This window comes from Misgurnus anguillicaudatus, chromosome 21 (genome assembly GCF_027580225.2).
Source record: "Misgurnus anguillicaudatus chromosome 21, ASM2758022v2, whole genome shotgun sequence".
NCBI classification, from domain to species: Eukaryota; Metazoa; Chordata; class Actinopteri; order Cypriniformes; family Cobitidae; genus Misgurnus; species Misgurnus anguillicaudatus.
The window spans coordinates 11,411,708-11,418,701 of record NC_073357.2 but is presented as its reverse complement, the minus strand read 5'-3'; the positions used below and the strand labels follow the sequence as shown (position 1 = coordinate 11,418,701).

The 6,994-nt window shown below is 36.8% G+C and overlaps 1 pseudogene; it reads left to right on the top strand.

The window, feature by feature from the left end:
- Nucleotides 1-3,305: 3,305 nt before the first annotated feature.
- LOC129416919 (5S ribosomal RNA) lies at nucleotides 3,306-3,424 on the top strand (annotated as a pseudogene).
- The last annotated feature ends 3,570 nt before the right edge of the window (nucleotides 3,425-6,994 follow it).

Sequence of the window (6,994 nt, the reverse complement as noted above, 5' to 3'; positions counted from 1 at the left end):
AGCTTGGCTCTTTTCTAAAGCCCCCGAACCGAAAATCATGCGAGCCAACTCAATAAACTTTATGAAATGGAAACTTTTATAAAGACAAACGTTTGTTTTAGTTTACATATAAATACACATTGCTAGACAGTTAGGGACCACAATCTAATCAGTATTTAAAATAATATTTATTTTAAATTGTAAACATTTTTATATGACACATTTAATTATATTCCTCCAATTTTATGCACGTATATGTAAGAGCATAATTGCAGCGCTTTTTACAATGTGTAAACTTAAAAAGTTAGCGAGATGTTGGTTTTGCCGGTTGTTGATGAGTAACAGCTGTGAATGATCACCGCGCTTAAGCAGCCACGTCACAGGAGAACAAGTGAACAGTGTCCCAATGTCTAGTCAGCTAGAGTCCATACCAGTGCCCAAACCTGCATACACATTCTCAACATCGGGAGATTGGGAACGAATTGAGACACTCGCCGAGCAGCACCCGCAGCTGGCTACAGTGGTTGGGTGCGCCGCTCTAATTTGCCCGTGTAGAACGTTATGTGTCACATTAGTTCCGCTTTTGGCGCTCGCGTGTAAAATCAAAATAAATGTATACTTTTTTATTTGGTCAGCACGGGGTGGCCACAGGGGTGGCCAGGGACTTGTCTACAGAGGCACGGGCCACCCTTGGCCTCCGTGTAGAACCGCCACTGGATGGGGTCAATGAAGCTGATATATAAAAAGAAAGGAGAAAACATAGATTTAAAAAACTATAGACCAATCACGATGCTGAATACGGATTTGAAGATTTTAGCGAAAGTTTTAGCCAACAGGTTAAAGGAAGTAATGTCAAGTATAATTACAACTAATCAAGCATATGGGGTTAAAGGGAGAGATATTGCAGATATAAGGATGAGTATAAGAGACACTATGTGGTACATGAAAGAAAAAAATGAAGAGGGATATATAATCAGTTTGGACTTTGAAAAAGCTTTTGATAGGGTGGAGCATGGGTATTTATTTGGAGTTTTAAATAGTTTTGGATTTGGAGAGAATTTTATTAAATGCATTAAGATTTTATATAAAGGTGCATTAACAAAAATAAAATGTAATGGTTTTTAACAGACTGTTTTAAAATTACAAGATCAATTAGACAGGGTTGCCCGCTCTCAGCATTATTATGGTATCAGAACCTTTAGGACTAGCAATAAGACAAAATGAGGAACTAATAGGGATAGAAAAAAAAGGAAATAAAGCAGATGGAAAAGTTTTTCAATATGCTGATGACACAACGTTAATTGTAAAAGGACAAGAAAGTATCAAAGAAGTTATGAAGGTTGTAGGAAAAAATTGTAGAGTGTCTGGAAGCAAAATAAATGAGGATAAAACAACATATGAGATTTGGTAAAGCCAAGGATTTAAAAGATTGCTTTGATTTTAAAAAAGTTGAAAAAATGAAGATTTTAGTGGGGAAGAATGAGAAGAAAGTAAGAAAGGAAATGTGGGAGAAAATGGTAACAGATATAACTTACAGCACCTGGTAACAGAACTTTAAATTTGAAAGGGAAGGTTTTAATTTTAAATGTTTTAATGGTGTCTAAACTTTGGTATATTTTATATGTATCCGAAATGCCTTTATGGATGGAACAAAGGTTGAAGAAATGTTTTCTTGATTTTATATGGGAGGGGAAACCATCGAGGATTGCATTACAACACAATTTTAGGGGCGGTGGAAAAGGGCATTTTAGGCTTAATGGATGTGGAACAATGAAAAAATGCTTTGAGAGTGAAAATTATTAAGAAATATTTAAATGAAGATATCAAACGTGAGTGGTAATTTTAACTTGGGGGATGGAATTTTATGGATGAAAACAAAAGTCTGGATGACGGAAGGACTACCTGAGTTTTATAGGGAAATTTTAAGTGCCTGGGGAAAGTTTTTAACGAAAATTGAGTATGATCCGCATGGGAGAGAAAACATTTTGAATCAACCTTTGTTCTTAAATAACAATATTTTAAAACAAGGGAAAGAAATATTTTTTAAAAAATGGATGGAAGTGGGGATAACGAGGGTGAGAGATATTTTGTATGAGTTTAAAGAGGGGTTTTTACCGATACAGTATGTGGTGGATGCAATGGAACTAGCAAAAGAAGAATATAATAAAACAGAAATAACCAACAAATATGAAATTATTAAGAGTGCAATACCAAGAGACTGGATTAAAAGAATAGAGTGTATGAATGAAGATCCAAAAGAAATGAATATTTATGTGAAAATGGAGGAAAATACAGTTGATTTTAAAGAATGTAATGTAAAAAGGTTTTATTGTGTTTTTAGAGATGGGGTTTTTAAAGAACCAATTGTAAATGAGTACTGGTTTGGATTTAACAGAGGATATATGGTGAAACATGAAGGGTAAATGTGTGGAAACAAAATTGCAAAGTTAAGAGTATCTTATAAGACACAAAGTGTTTTTTACAGAGTCGGTTTTATATAAAATTGGTTTCGCTCAAAATGCTATGTGTAAAGTGTGCAAGGAAAAAGAAGAGGGGATTTTACATATGTTCTTATTTTGCAAAGAATTGGATAATTTTTTAAGGAAATGTAAAAGTATGATTAAAGATTTAACTGTGGATTGGAATGAAAATGAATTTGAATGGAACAGAGTGGTCATGTTTGGTTGAGCAAAGAAAGGTCAAAACAAGAAGTTTATAAATCTGTGTATAATGTTGATGAAAAGTGCAATTTGGGAAAGGAGAACTGTGGCAAAAAAAGAAAACATTGTGATGGATGTTTGGAATGTTAAAAGGAGAACAGAATCATATATAGAAAAACTGTATGTGCATTTTAAGTGTACAAAAATGTTGCAAACTTTTTATGATGTTTTTTCAACAGAAGTCTGTTGTGTTTTAGAGGAACACTGGAAGTTACCAGATGCTGATGAAAACCCTATTTAAGTTTCTTTTTAGTAATTTGGATGCAAGTGATTTTAAGCGTGTAAATATGTAATGTATGTAAATGGTTGAATGTATTATTTATGGTTTTGATTTTTGTGTTGTACTGAAATGAAAATTTTTCAAAAAAAAAAAAAAAAACGACGCCCGCTCTCGTCTGATCACGGAAGCCAAGCAGGGTCGGGCCTGGATAGTACTTGGATGGGAGACCGCCTGGGAATACCAGGTGCTGTAAGCATTTAATTATTTATTTAATGATTTATTCATGATTTTTTTTTTTCAAAAATGCATCCTTTCTGTAAGTGTTTGCCGATGGTATGGCGTTGCCACATTAGTCTTAAAGTGGCTCTCGAATCGAGTCAGCGCTCGCTTACGGCCACACCACCCTGAGCACGCCCGTTCTCGTCTGATCTCGCAAGCCAAGCAGGGTCGGGCCTGGTTAGTACTTGAATGGGAGACCGCCTGGGAATACCAGGTGCTGTAAGCATTTCATTATTTAGTTAATTATTTATTCATGAAATTTTTTTTCCATAATTGCATCCTTTCTGTAAGTGTTTGCCGATGGTATTGCATTGCCATATTAGTCTTGAAGTGTCTCTCTAATCGAGTCAGAGCTCGCTTACGGCCACACCACCCTGAGCACGCCCGCTTTGGTATGTTCCAGGAAGTGTCTGTGCCGGTAGTAGTGGGAGAAAGGCTCCCTTATGTTGGTTTGTTTAATTTGATTTAGTTTATGGTTTGAGTTTAATTTATTGTTTGTGAAGTGTTTATTTTGAGTTTAAACCACCGAACAGCAGCTTAATGCTTACTGTGAGGTGGTTTTTAGTTGTATTTAGTTCAAATTAAAAAAAGATCGGACGTACGCATGGCAAACAACACTAAAATGGCTAAGGAACAAAGTACTGGCAACGAAACTGGACTGGATAAACGACAACGAGCTGGGCATGATTTAAATAAAGACGCAAGGCAAGATGGATTAACTGAAAGTAGAAGAGGAATGTTTGAAAACTAAAGCAACGGTAACGAAAAGGGAATGGAAAAACGACGACGAGCTGGAAAAGATTTAAATGAACACGCCAAGAAAGATAGTTTAACAGAAAACAGCGGAGAAAATGTTGAAAACAAAAGCAACTGTAACGAAAATGGACAGCAAAAAAGACAACGAGAAAATGACAACAGTGAAAAAGCAAAGAAAAGAGGTGAGCAAAGGATTTACGCAAAAGAAGCAACAGTGATTGTGAATGAATGATAATATGGAAGGAGTGAAAGCGGAAGATTTAATAAAAGCAGTAGCGGACATGATTGGACAAGGGAACATTTGAAGAGCTCTTTTCCAAAACGCGATAAACGCCATTTTAAAAAAAATGAGTTTGTCATGTCATTTGGCTGTGTACTGAACCTATTCACTGCTCCATGAACGTTTCATGCCAAATCACTACATTTCCTTGTTAAAATGTAGGTACAAGATCCCGTTCTTTTCCAAAACGCGATAAGCGCCGAGTCTATTTTTAGCCTAAACGCGATTTATCCTCTCGACCAATCAGAACTCGATGAGCGTTCGACGCAATCCAATGGCGGCACTCTGAACAGATGTTTGTTTATGTTCATTCATTACTCAAAATGAGGATTAATGTCATGTTAATACATCACCCAGAGAAGGTACCCGTTTGCAAGTCGATCTTAATCAAAGTGTTTGGTATGTACAACTTTCGTTTCAGAACTGGCTCGTTTAATACTGTTTGGTACGTTCGCGATAAAGTTTAATTCCTGTGAAGAAGCCTGCTAACGTATCATGAAAAGTACTGAATAGTTCGATAGCCTGCTGATAGACAGACTGGCGTTTGATACATTGATCAATGTCGTGCAAAAGTACAAAATGTGGCTAGTGACCAATGCAGGGACATCTGTAAAGTTGTGCTTTTTGGATTGGACATTATGAGCGCGTTGTTACGGTATGTCATTGAGAACAGAACGAGGGGAGCTCGCTGTGTGTGTGTGTGTGTGTGAGGTTAATACAAACTGTGTGTAGACGAGAGAGAGAGAGAGAGAGAGATATGTGTAAGCAAAAGAGGTTCCTGACGCCCTGCTAAGGAGAAAACTGAAATGATGGAGGGAGTAATAGTTAGTTATGTGTAATTCTGTTTATTTCATACTGGCTCCAATGTATATCACAATCTGAATAATTTACTTATTAATTTATAGTAGAGTCCCTGAGTATATGTTGGATGTTCTCATTTGTTTTTTTTTGTTTTTTAAAGAAAAAACATCAATTTATGGAAGAAAATTATGGATTTATAGCGTTTTGAAAAAAATGAAATTATCTTTGAATTTATAATCAACAATATTGTCGTTTGATTTAATAATCATTATTCAACATGTTCAGATTGAGCAAAAAAACAATTATAACAGAATAAATTGAATATTCACAAAATGTGTGGGTCTAGGTAAAAAATGTACTTTTTCTGAAAACTATTTAAATGGATTTATAGCGTTTTGGAAAAGAGCTCTTCATTTTGGTAATGAGACCACGAAATAATAATGAATATGAACTGATTTAGAAAATGAGGAAATGTGCGAGGATCTAATGGAAGGACTAATGATTAAAGGTGTGCAGTGCAACATAAGAAAGCTACAAAATAAGGAGTATGTCGTCTCTTTTATGCATTTGCCTGGGTACCTAGATGATTATAAAATTTTAGAGAAATTAGAAAGCTGGAAGGTTGCGCCAATCACAAAACTTAGCAGAAGAGTGTATCCGGGCACCGCCATAGAGGACGGTACGAGATACGTGAGAGTGAGGTTCCCTAAGGAAGGAATCGACTCCTCAAAGGTAAACGCAAATTTGACCATATTACACCAGTTCTGATCTCGCTTCATTGGCTACCGGTTAAATTTCGAATAGACTATAAAGTTTTACTTTTTGTTTTTAAGTCTCTACAAAACCAAGCTCCCCAGTACTTATCTGAACTGATTCATCCAGTCCCCCAGCCAAGATCACTTAGATCAGGTGATTCCAACTTACTATCTGTCCCTCAAACCAGGCTCAAAAATAGAGGTGACCGTGCTTTTGGAGTCTATGGAGCGAAGCTATGGAATAGCCTACCTTTACACATCAGATCTGCCCAAACCCTGACACTTTTTAAAACTTCCTTAAAAACTTACTTCTTCTCAAAAGCTTTTAATATTCCTTGATGTTCCTCTGATGTCCTGTGTTTCTCTCGTGTTGTATTTTTATTCCTTGCCTTGTTAAGCACTTTGGTCAACGTAAGTTGTTTTTAAAACGTGCTATACAAATAAAATTGTATTGTATTGTATTGTATAAGGAGGTGGCATCATTACCCTACAGCACAAAGTTTGAGACTGCGGAGGGCTCCCAGTATTTCCGGGTGATGCACAGCCATCAGGTGAAAACCTGTCGGCTGTGCATGAGCCCGGAACACTTGCTGAAGGAGTGCCCTAAGTTTAAATGTTATAAGTGCGAGGAGCTGGGACACTTTGCACGTCAGTGTAGAGCAGTCAGGTGCCCGGATTGCAATGACTTTATAAACAAATGTGAGTGTTGGATGGAGGAAGAGGGGAGACAAACAGAGAAACAGCAGACAACAGAACGTGAAGGAGAAGAAGCAACGGCGGAAAAGCAGATAATTGAAGAAAAAGCAACTGAAAATCAAGAGGAAACGGTACGGGAAAAGGACACAGAAAAAACACAAATGGAGATATCGGAGGGTTTGGATGTGTTAATGGACAAAGAAGGTAACGAGGAACAATGGAGTACAGCACAAGACAGCGAAAGAGAGGAAGATGAAATGGATGAAGCAGGAGTAATGGACAGACGGGAAAAAGGCCTTCGAGGAGAAGAACAATGAGGCTAACGCCAAACATTGATAAGGCGTGAAAAAAGAAATTAAAGTCCCAATTGACAAGAGAAAATAGATTTGAGGTGTTAAGGCGAGGAGAGGAGATGGACTGAGATGATTGTATTCAAGGTTTTTATTTTATTTATTTTTTCATGGTTTTACGATGTGTGACTTTTAACGTGAGGGGACTGTTAGATTTT